This window comes from Varroa jacobsoni, unplaced genomic scaffold (genome assembly GCF_002532875.2).
Source record: "Varroa jacobsoni isolate VJ856 unplaced genomic scaffold, vjacob_1.0 contig00285, whole genome shotgun sequence".
NCBI lineage: Eukaryota > Metazoa > Arthropoda > Arachnida > Mesostigmata > Varroidae > Varroa > Varroa jacobsoni.
In genome coordinates this window covers 25579-37345 of record NW_019214440.1, presented here as the reverse complement: position 1 = coordinate 37345, position 11767 = coordinate 25579, and the positions used below count along the sequence as shown (strand labels likewise).

General features: G+C 41.6%; 1 long non-coding RNA gene across 1 annotated transcript; it reads left to right on the top strand.

Annotated features, from left to right (window-relative positions):
• The first annotated feature begins 1244 nt into the window (after positions 1-1244).
• On the top strand, positions 1245-2914 carry LOC147752048 (uncharacterized). The gene is made up of 2 exons (XR_015315149.1): positions 1245-1866; positions 2294-2914. It is a non-coding gene; the product is annotated as an uncharacterized LOC147752048 (long non-coding RNA).
• The last annotated feature ends 8853 nt before the right edge of the window (positions 2915-11767 follow it).

The window sequence follows — 11767 nt, the reverse complement described above, 5'->3', positions numbered from 1 at the left end:
GGATCTCCATTACAGAGGCATATTCGTGTGGTCTTGCACAGTGTGTGACGATGGTTAAAAGTAGGTTTTACAGATGACATAAAGCGGTATCTTTTGGTGTGACGAACACCATACAAAATACCGCTGTGTTAACCCATCGTAGGATTCGATTGCAGTCAACTGGTCATTCGCATATGGGTGTTATGAGATGGCCAGTACAAAAGGCAGCATATGTTGCAGCACCGTAGCCTTTGGCTTGACCTGTTCCACTCTATTGTGTTGAGTTCGTAAGAGGGGGAGTGGTTGAAACCCCCTGAAGGTTGTTGGAGCCTAGGTTCATGTGGCTATGTGGGAGCGCACAAGTGCGCTCGTATTATGAGGGACTGCCACCTTGGCCGATCACATGTCAGGTGTTCAAATAAAGGTCACCATCCCATGCAAGCGTCGGAAAGGAAGAGGTTACTCCGTGTGTATAGCAGAAAGGTCTGTCGGTCGGTGGGGTTAGCGATAAAGGAGGCAGTTCTGTGAAAGAACGCGATAGATCGAGCTGTACACCCGTCCGATCCGTCCGGCCATAGCTCAGACTGACCAGGTCACTACGGGAGAGGGAAAGAACGGGCGCCTAGAGTCTTATTGAGGCGACTTGAAGTACTTACAGGCCACAGAACGCTGGCCTAGGTGGACAGTCCAGGTCAGGCGAACGCTGACCGCGTTACAGCAGATATAGCATACCATCACAGTGTGCCACATCGCTCAACTTTTTTAGGCCAAGAAGTTCATTGCGTATTCGTATCTAAAAGAGGTCATCACACACACACACATGGGTCGAGTCAAAAACCTGACGAAATCAAATGGCTTCGCACTAGATTTTACTTTCAGAAATAAGCATACGGGTGTCGACTTTGGATTGGGAACAAAAGAAACAAATCACATACTAGTCATTTTCAAAATATTTTTAGTTGATTTGTAAATAACTTTTTAATAGTAACAATGTGTCAAATGATATCGGTAGGTGTAAACTCGTTCAAATGCCATATAGACAAGTCCCGGTTATGTAAGAACTCAAAATGGCTAAAAAGTCTAAAAGGTGCAATAGGGTACAAATAGTCTTAAAAACACTGATCGTTAAAGCTTATCTAGACAATTGATATTTTCCTTCCCAAGAAGTCTGTCAATTTCTGTGTAACTTTTTGGGCCATTTTGGTAAACTTTAAACCCTTTAAATCTGTCACCTATTTAGGCCTTTCCGGTTTGACTTAGAAGAATCTTTCGTTAGTTTGACAGTATAATATGCTCGAGAAAGGCAGTTCGAGAAAAAAATCAAATTTTTGGTCCTGGTGGTGGTGGTGGTGGTTTGTCCAGCGTGAAAATATAGGACAATAGTTTATGTTCGCCCAGGTTGCGAAAACTACTATGCAGAGTTGGTCGTGTTGAGAATAAGCTTTCATCTAGTGCCAAAAACAGCGGACGAACGCATGCTCGTTACGACAAACAGCGCAGCAAGGTCTATCCCAATTTAGGTGCCTTTCGACATTTTAGATTGATTTTTAAAGCTTCTTATTTGTGATACAACTATACCACAACGGCATGTTAAAAGTTATCGCACTGCGAATAAAAAACAAAGGTACCGTTCTTAATCTAAAATTGCCTTCAGATTCAGTCCTCTTTGATGGCTGCGCGTTTCTCCATGGGTCGATAACATGTTCCCTTACAGATTCGCGGGGCAGCTCGAAAAAAAACTATAATATCCACGGGATTTGTTCCATCGCCGTCGACTTAATATTTCCATCATACGCGGCCAACAAGAAACAGTTGCTTTATGGCTAGCCGACAAAGATACATAAATGGAGCTAAGGGGAAGAGACACGAACAACCGTTCAAGTCAAGGTAAAAAGAAGAAAAAATGTAACAAATTTACTTCTTTCTGTTTCTCCTATGGCCGCAGGCTAACGCACTTTTCCGGCCAGTGCGTTTCTCGGTGAATTCTGTGCAAACTGTTAGTCGTACTCCATATACCATTATTTTTTTAGCTCTCCGTTGGCCACTGGTTGTTTGCTAGTGTTGTCTACGTACCGATCGCTTGCGTGAGCCTTTTCTCGGCAAGTTCTTTTTTCTTCGAAGGAAGTCCTGCATTGACTGATGGCTGTTGAGGGCAGTTAAGCATGATGACTCAATGAGTTTTCGAAAAAAAAAAAAAAAAAAAAAAAAGACAGATTCGACGAAACAGTGACAAAATTACTGTCAACAACAACAACGACGACGACAACGCCGATAGCGATCGTCTCAAGTGTTTTTATTTCTCTGTCTGTTGCAGAATCGCATGCAGCGGATCGCAGGATCGTGAATCTTTGCAACGCCACGCAAACGATAAACGATATAAATATGAAGCAGTCGCTGCTGCTGTCGCGGCCGTTGCCATCACATGAGAGGCAAAGCCAGGCCATCATTGAAAGGCAGGGCAAACGAACAGAACAGCAAACATGAGGAGACCTTCGCTCACGAAACGTGCAAAGGTGAAGCTGACGAGTACCGCGAAATAACGAGCTCGAGGTGCTTCGAACGGGCACTGGGCCGGCAAGAATATAGTTACCAGTTATAATATGTACTATACTAGCACGATAATGTGGACGCCGACAGAGTCAAAAAATTGCCCATACGATCCAGCCACAACAACACCAGGACAATATAATGTCCCGTATCGTTTCAAGTGGTCACTTCCTCTTAGAAGTACTGCTTTTTCCAATGTTTTCTACTATAGCATTTCTGGAAACAGAATTGAAGGAATAGAAAGAATATGTCTATGGTTAAATACATTTCCTTCTATTACGGTTGACTTAATCCCTAACAAGCTACTCAATTTGATCACGTCATCATATGTATCATCTTTTAATATAAAATTAATTGTGAGACAATAAAAAAAAAGTAATGATTTTGATTCAAACATTATTAATATATTTTCCTAAAAAATATTCATAGTATTTTATTTGTCCAGCGACGCTAATAAATACCGAATGTCGAGAAACGTGTCTGACTAAAACGAAAAACGTACGGGAACATGGATTTAACTGCGATGGCAATGAATGAACTAGAACGCTAAGCAAACTTAACTAGCTCATTTTAATTTTACGTAGGACAGTAGACATCTTGAAAGTACTTTTAAAATCAAGACAAAGGAATCGAGGTGTAAACAATACAAGAGGGTCTGGTAGAGTCTAATTTATATTTAACCTGTCTCGTGATGGTATAGCTGACGAATCGGTGCGTATAGATGTGTTAAGAGATCTTTAAAGGCGAACAAGGCCCGATTCTCTCTACTCCAGTAGGTCACATCATAGGTCCACGAAATCGACTTATCAACTGTGACCAGTTAGTTAAACTCAATGAAGTTTGTACACTTGTGAACGAAGCTTCTTCCCAAACATGGCGAACACAAGGGCAACTGACTAGTTTTTGGATGCGCAAATACCCATTATTTGTTTTACGTACCCTACTTATATGTATATCTTAGTGAGCATGCATCTTCCCACACCCGAATAATGTCGTTGCTGAGCAACGCAGGAATTGTACGACAGCATTGTATAGGTTGGCCTGCCTCATACCACCATTCTGATGCAATCCCAACTCACTGAGGATAGGGCGGGCGGCTGGGGGGTGTCAATCAATCTCGGAGATACTCATGTGCTAACTTGTGCTCCTTGTGATGAGAGACGAAGAACCAATCGTTTAGCAGTGCGTATAAGAATTAAGTGGGTACACATGTCCGAGCAAATGCAACTACTCGAAAAGGACCGATCACCGGTAACATTCCCATAGCTTAGCCCTCCCATCCCCAACAAGTTGGGCGACACAAATGAGTGTATTCCTACGGCATCAGTCATCCTCTGTCTGCTGACAAATTAGATCCTCTAGGGACTCTGTGCGATGTCCTGCCTATCGTCACACACAGCCAGATCTGTACGCCGATGCTCACACTGAAATTGGCGGTTGGTCGCAATGGCGTGAGCATTTGGTGGTCTTCTGGCCACATCCATAATTGCGGGCGAGATGCGCCCAGCAACGCCACCAGCTAGACAACAATACTGTTCTCTATGAAATGATAACATGAGCTGCTATCTAAACATAGATGTGATACTAGGTCATCAGCTTTTTTGCGTGACAATGTCGATGTCTGGAAATAGTTTTAGGTTTTATTCTGAAACCTTGTGCTATCTACTATTATGCTTTAGCATCATGCATCTATGGATACGTTTTTGTCTATTAAGGATATATGAGGAAAGCGGTGATTGAAGGCTCCTTCCCGAAAATCTGTTTTGCCTTACTACAAGGAAATGTACGATTGTGAAGAAAGTGTATACTAAACGTCTGGCAGCTCGCTGTTTCGAGTTCTGTATTTTCGTCTATGTTAGGCATCTGTAGTATACCTATTTGACGATGGTTTTCGCAAGGCACACGTGATATCCAGATAACGCCGTACCTATCGATATTTTCATACAATAAATCTAATGAGTAAAACAAACGACATTTATTTCACACTTATCTAAATCACTGATAAAGGGATATTTAGTCAAGGCCTTAACATGTTTTAATACATGCAAAGGACCGTCAGAAACCGTTGGATTACTATGCAAGAAAATATAGTGCTACACACAACCAAACGTACTCAATTCTACTAGAAACAAGACTATATAAATCAACATCGACATAATAAGCTTGGCTACATGAATGCATTTGCAGTTCGGCAAATGTCTTTACTATAGCCAACGGATTTCGTGACTCCAAATTTGTATTCCAATTTAAATTGTACCTCTTTGTTTTAGTCTACAGAATCGTTTATGGGCCATTACATGTTGCCATCGCGACCATTATTAACAATCATTCTGCCGCTCTGATTCAAATTTGGGCGCCAAGAAAAATAAAAGACGAAATGAACAAAAACATGAGAATCTAAAGAACATCAATTACTATTATTATTAAGGTTAGTACGTATTTGTACGGTTGCAATGCCGGTTCACAAAAATATATTGGAAAAAAAACTACGTATGTCAAGGTTTCGTGGTTATTAAGAGTCAGAAGTACGCAAAACATTCTCTTTTGCTAACCGTAAGCGCTAATGCGTTACTAAGGAAACTTCAGAGCGTTTCCCTTAACTATTGTCTTCGTCTTAATAAGATCGAGAAATGATTCGCCCTACAGGCAAAAGGGCGCAAGTCTTATGGGAAACTCCAGCTGATATCATTGCTTACAATTCAAAGGACCAGCGTACACATATTTAAGTACTTTTCTCGTTTTTTTTTTGAAATTGGTAATACTCGACCTAGACTTCGTTTTATGTGTTCGATGACAGGTGATTCGTAGACAAAACATCTATTTTCCGTCTAGTCTTCCTTAATTACTTAAGGTTAAGATTTGACTGATTTAACAATAACGACAAGCCTAACAGTTTAAGTATTAACCTAACCTTAATGGTCTAATAGCGCAGGTTAGCAACCAATGGTATTTCTGTCTGCTGCTAATACTAGTTTGCACTAATGGCTTTCAGTGGCCGGATTGATTGTTTGTCTACACGCTAGTCGTATTAAATATTCACAGATGTTCTTGTATGCCCCTGATACCAGCACAACGTCGCCGACACAGTGACCTGTCTCCCTGGCTCCCCATTATCGGCCACGATCGCCTCTGTTTGAACTTCAAATTGCCAGTTCATATAGACGGCGTCCTCAAGTCTACTATTCCACGTGCCACCAATACCAATACCATTATCATGATTTTTTCAACCCATGGACAGCTCTGGCATAGTCCGAAACCCTAAATACACCAAACTTGTTGTCCTCGGACATATTAACTCTGCAAAAACGTCCCAACAACAGCCTAACATGCTGTGACATGCTCGTTACCATTATCATTGGTCACATTTATTATAAATCGTCTTTCATCCGTACTTTGTGCTGGTAGCCCCCGTCAAACTCTTTGAGCGCCTCAATAACAACAACCACCTAAGATATATTCCTTTTCGCTGTTTTCTGTTATCGCCCAGCTATTTTAAGCACCACTGCAGCGCCAGCGCCCTGTCTGCCTGGGTTCTGTCTAGTCTGCAAAAGTATCTGCACTTCTCAGCCAAACTACCGTAAACTACACACGTACGTGTGGATCGTGTGCACAACGCTGGACTCAAATCGATGTGTAGTAAGTTTATATGCCTCATTAGATCGAAGGGGCAGAAATGGTTTCACGAATAGATCTATCAAGTGGATCGCTAGGATTTGTTGATGATCCATCTTCTGCAATACCTATTTCGTCCCCCCCGGCCCTTCTTTTTTGTGAGCCTGCTTCTCCTCTTATCTCCTGAGAACCGTGCATTCCAGTTGCCCGTAATATTTAAATTTAATACTATCAATGGTAATAGCAACAAAGACAATAATAGCAGCACCAGTAACAAACAAGAGATCGGTATCTTTACGTCATTTTCAAACGAGCGGTCCTCGTTTCCGTCTCGTCCCCGCTGACGCCGGAGGATTAATCAGTTGTCTCTAAGCGCGCCAATGAACTACTATGCCAAATTATCAATTGATCACATTTCAAAGTGGTCAGAGATGCACTATCGAGACGACGTCGTCGTCGTCGTCGTCGTCAGGCCTGTCGTATGGCGCTGATCTCAATTAATTAAATAACACAAAAATTATTATATATTATTTAATTATCAGAGTTTAAATGTGAATAGAGAAAAGAACTATATTACATGTAAATGTAATTGATTCTGCCAAAGATTTTCGATAGAATCACCGACTGGGTATTATGTCTTGCCGAATGAGTAGACACTTTTATCATCGATATCGTGATAATCGTTATTTGATAACGCCATTAATATTGGTAAGTATACACAGTGCTTGCATTCATCGTGCACAGTAAGGTTGTGACGTATTACGGCACAGAACGTGTCGTATTGTAGAAACGCCTACACGCAAGCATCTGCATAGATTTATAATTGGCGCATTAATATCATTGCTAACCGCCAAAAGGGGTAATTGTATTATTGTTTTATTCTTTATACTGAACAGGTACGTCCTACTACTGATAAGCGCCTAAACTTTGTAGAACAGATATGCATATATAGGACACTTTATCTATGTAACTATGGGCTGTATTGTGTGTTCCTTTCAATAATCACTATAACAAGAAAAATGAATCGTTTTTTTTAATGAACCGAATCACCAATTGAGCAAACTGTTCAAAAAGATGATTATAGTACAAATAAAAATAATAATAGTAAAATGTAGGCGAATTTTTTTTAAAACTGCCGGGCAAACTTTTTGCATTTTACTTTCCGGCCATCGCAGAGACACTTGTTGAAAACAAAGGCTTGTATCCATCAGATTTTACAAAGAAGAGAGCGCGCTTTGCCTCTACAACGATATTGTAGCATTTTACGAGATTGATTCTAATAACCTTTAAACATAAACGAAGAGCAAACAGCTTTCGGCCCCGCTTTTGGGGTTGTTCACATTGAATGGTTTTTTGTCCTGTATCTGTTTGTCAAAGGGCAGGACCCACTTTTTGAACATTACGTGCACAGAGCAGCTCTCTCTTTTTCGATAACGACGTCCATGAAATGTCGATGATCCTTCTCGGGTAGAGGTAAAGCTTTCTCGCTTCGCTGTTTACGTTTATTTTGCGATAAAGTTAAGAATACAACAAAGTAAGCGGATCTTCTCTATCCCGCATCTCCTCAAATATATGCATACAACATAGGAACCTTCTCAGATCACAGAGTAACATATATATATATATATATATATATATATATATATATATATATATATACGGACGCGGATTGCATTGTCCTATGATGATAAGCATGCTACAGATCAACAAGCATGTTGGTTGTAGTCAGAGGGTCATTATTCCATAGGGCCCGCCATTTCCTTCTTAGCAACGGCATTCGTCGATGACGCATTTTGTAGATCTTTAAACTACAACGTCAATGGCGACGACAGCAGTAATTGTCGACAGAAGGGGCAGACCGCGGGGAAGAAACGACGAACGATTAAAGCAGAAGTCAAAAGATAAAGTCTTTGTTATAGTACTAGCATAATTGGCCTTGTGGTCTTTAGTATGCGCACAATGGACAAGAACAGTAAATATATGCGATATGCCCACGACCACATCATCAATCCGGTCCCATAGCAACGCAACTTTCTGCATATACAACACTGGTAGTAATAGTGTTATAAATAAACAGGTAATGGGTGTGCTTTGCTGGGGTATCAAGTTAGTTGTCGTTAGGCGATCGTGTTTTCCGATCCAATAATTTCCGAATATATAATACACACTTTATACTTAGACATGCCGTCCAAATATGACACAGCAAACACTGCTTACCGTCCGGCTTGTCGAAGATTAAGTATGACATGAGCTTAAACTTGAAGGTCAGCGGTAACTCGCGAACAAGTACATGATTCTCTCAACCGTCTTTTGGATTTCGTAAAATGTAAACGTACACTAAGATTAATGTGTACGATAACTTAACTCAATGTATCTCGTGTAAATAGTAATATATTGATGAACTCCAGTAGATTCAGTTGTGATCAACTGAAGAAGCGGTTTTAGATAATGGTTTAGCAAAACTGTAGTTTATTTAGCTGGATGAAAGCAATATAAGTATAAGTTAAGTAATATAACTACTACGGTGCACAATCCAGGAAAGCCAGGTTTTTGCCCAATCAGTGTCCAGTAGGTGCCTTTTTGGACTCCCGGAAGTAACAGGATTGCAAAGAATCCGTGAGAACACCCGTTGGCGTCCCTCTGTTTAATTTCCCGCCACCGCAATAGACATGCATAACCCTCCCATAGCTCTTGATCGGCCGGTGAGACATTTATTTCAAGATAATTCGAGCAAAAGTTGGCAGATCGGACCGCAAAGACCGAATCGGAGCTACCACGTGTGGTAGCAATGGTACTTGCAGAAAGAAGTACGATATAAAAGCCGAATGAAAAACCGGCCCCAATAGACAGTTTGGTTAAGACAGGACGAAAAAAGCTTCTCAAGAAAAAATAACTATAGGTAAAGTCCACTCGAATTAGGTGTAAAACTAGCAGGAACGATATTTGCTAGTGCCTTGCATGTGTTCGAGCCCTTCGGGATTGGTGGACGGCGAGTCTCGCGCTTCGTTTCCGCGCTAGTTGATGGTTCAGCGGTTGTGCTGCCGCCGCCGCCGCCGCTGCTCATGAGCGAGCCCGCCACTTTACAAACCATATATCATGTTACCGATGTCCCTTTCTCTTTGCATAAGGCCTACGGCTCGGAACACTATCGACTCGTTTCGTCCTTATCATCGTCACATCGTCGAACACGGCCGTTCTAGGACAATATTGCCGCCTCTTTGAATTGATTTTTTTCGCTCTTGCATTTTTTTCCTACTAAGAGTCGACAGCAAGAGACTTTGAGCGATTATCAAGAGATACGTTTGCCCTACGACTGATGGGCCGGCCCACATCGACTAGTTGTTCCGGGTAACGGTGGACGACGGAGAGACACGAACGTTGAATTGGGACGACAGCGAGTGATATTCTGTCCCACAGAAACATTAAGGCAAATCAGGAAATGAGCAGATAGCGAAAAACCAATAGGAGAAGGTTCGAACGAACTAGAAAGGGGATTGGGAAATTGGGTCCGAATACATAACAAACACTATGAGTACGAAAGGAATCAGGCGCACAGGGAGAGAGCAAGAATCCGATTTGTAAGTCGACAATTAGTCTTCGAATGACACCCCTACCCAAGTGAAAAGGGTTTAGATTCGGTTAAGACAAACTAGATAGCTGAGTGGATCGGCGCAAGGTAAGGAATAAATAGTATTGGTATTGCATTCCACTTCTGCAGAGGTGCACCACTCACAGCGGTATGTCCTGCGACAAAGCCAGGACAAACCAACATGTTCGAACTAGGCCGTCATCATACCCTGATATACGGCATGAAAGACCCGCTAGATCTACTTGTCGCTGTTGGATGTTCGTCCCCAGCATTGAATGCGATGGCGCATGGGGACGGACCTGCAGCGATATCTAAAAAGAGGCGAGTGGACAGATTGGCAGAGCGAAGGAAGAGGACAGCAGGTAGATTCCATATCTCGTTATTCGTCGAATTTACATAAATCCGCAACGCTGCACGATTTTTGCTAGATATACATTTTGTTTTTTTTTTTTTTTGTTTTTAGTTTTAGCCTGCCACTATCCGCGCTAAAGGGACGTTTTGCTATCGAGTGGCCTGGGAACGAATGGGCAGGATGCGAAAAGAGTTCTCCTTTTATGGGAGGGAGCTCTCGAAAATTTCAGAAAATGTTATTACCTGATAGCGTGATCTTGATGGAAGGCGGAGCGCGTTCGGGTGTGCCAACAGTCGAGACGGGAGGGATATCGTCCCATTTTTGTAGATGTTACATTTGTCAGGTGATTGTAAGAGGCCAATCCGTATGTGGGGACAGTGGCTCCAGCTGAGGCTGATAGCTTGCCAGCCGTCTGTTTGTCGCAGCTAGAAAACCTTCCTGAATAACAACCGGTATGTACGTGGCCTATTGAAAGGCTCTGTAAATGCACCGAAGAGTGCTTGTTTCCTATTTAGTATAGTACCATGGGCTTACGGAATACAAGCATACACATTTTATTACAATTGTTCGAAAACGTGCAAAGTATCCCCACTATTTTTTCGTAGTATTGTACATTGTGCGTGTGTTGTATTTTTCAGTCAATTTTATAATATTTTTTTTTGTGGAAATCCGTTCTTGCCAAGTACGGACAAGTCTCGTTTAATTTGCTTTAATAAAACCGCTTTTTTTTTCGTAGCAACACAAAGTTCTCCCAACTCGAGCTTTTTTGAAAAGAGCTATATGAGATAGCCGTATAACTTTACGAAAAGGTTGTAAAAATGACTCGAAATATTTCACTGTTATTATCAGAGAAAATGACGCAGTTTTATCTCAGCACGGCACAAGATAGAATCTAGCGTATACTGAAATAACAGATTCAGTGGCTAACATGATGAAGGTCTGATGGTGATGAGGATTATAGCGATATTGTATTGGGTAGGCGTAACAGTATGAAAGAGTTTAAAACAACGACTTTCAATAATAAGCAGATTTTAAAGTTTCGAGCACTTCGTGCACGTTATGTTCGTACTTAAAGTATGGTTACTGTGTCATAATTTGAAATATACATGAAGGCTCGTTGCAGAATACGATAGGAGCGGCAACTGCCACCACGTTTACCTGTCGCGAGAGTGGAAGATTAAACAGGTTAGATGGGCCTCATACAGAGGTAGACAGGCATACCATATAAATGTGACGCTAGTCCTAGTTGAAGGAACACAATTTATTCATTTTGGCCACTTAATAGTATTTCGTAGTATCCGTAGTTTTTCGATGGGACAGCAAAGCCATCCAAACAATTACCATACATTAAGCACGCGCAACCCCCCGCTCCGCTGATTATGCTTGCTGCCAAACGTCATTGTCGAATTAACCCTATGATCCGATCGATTGTATTATACAATCAGAATCACTGGATTTGTTGCCATCAGAATTGAGTGGATGTTCTTCTCGTTACAGGCATCGTCCCACGATATCTTCCACTTGGACAACGAACGAGAAATAAGCGTCCGCTAGCAGTTAATAACAAAGAAAAAATTGCTAGTCACCTCCCGTAATTCCAACCGGTTATTCCACCACGGTAGCCGACAGATAGGCAAATCAGCCGATTGGATTTTGACGTAACAGCAAGATATTACGTTTTGCTGGCG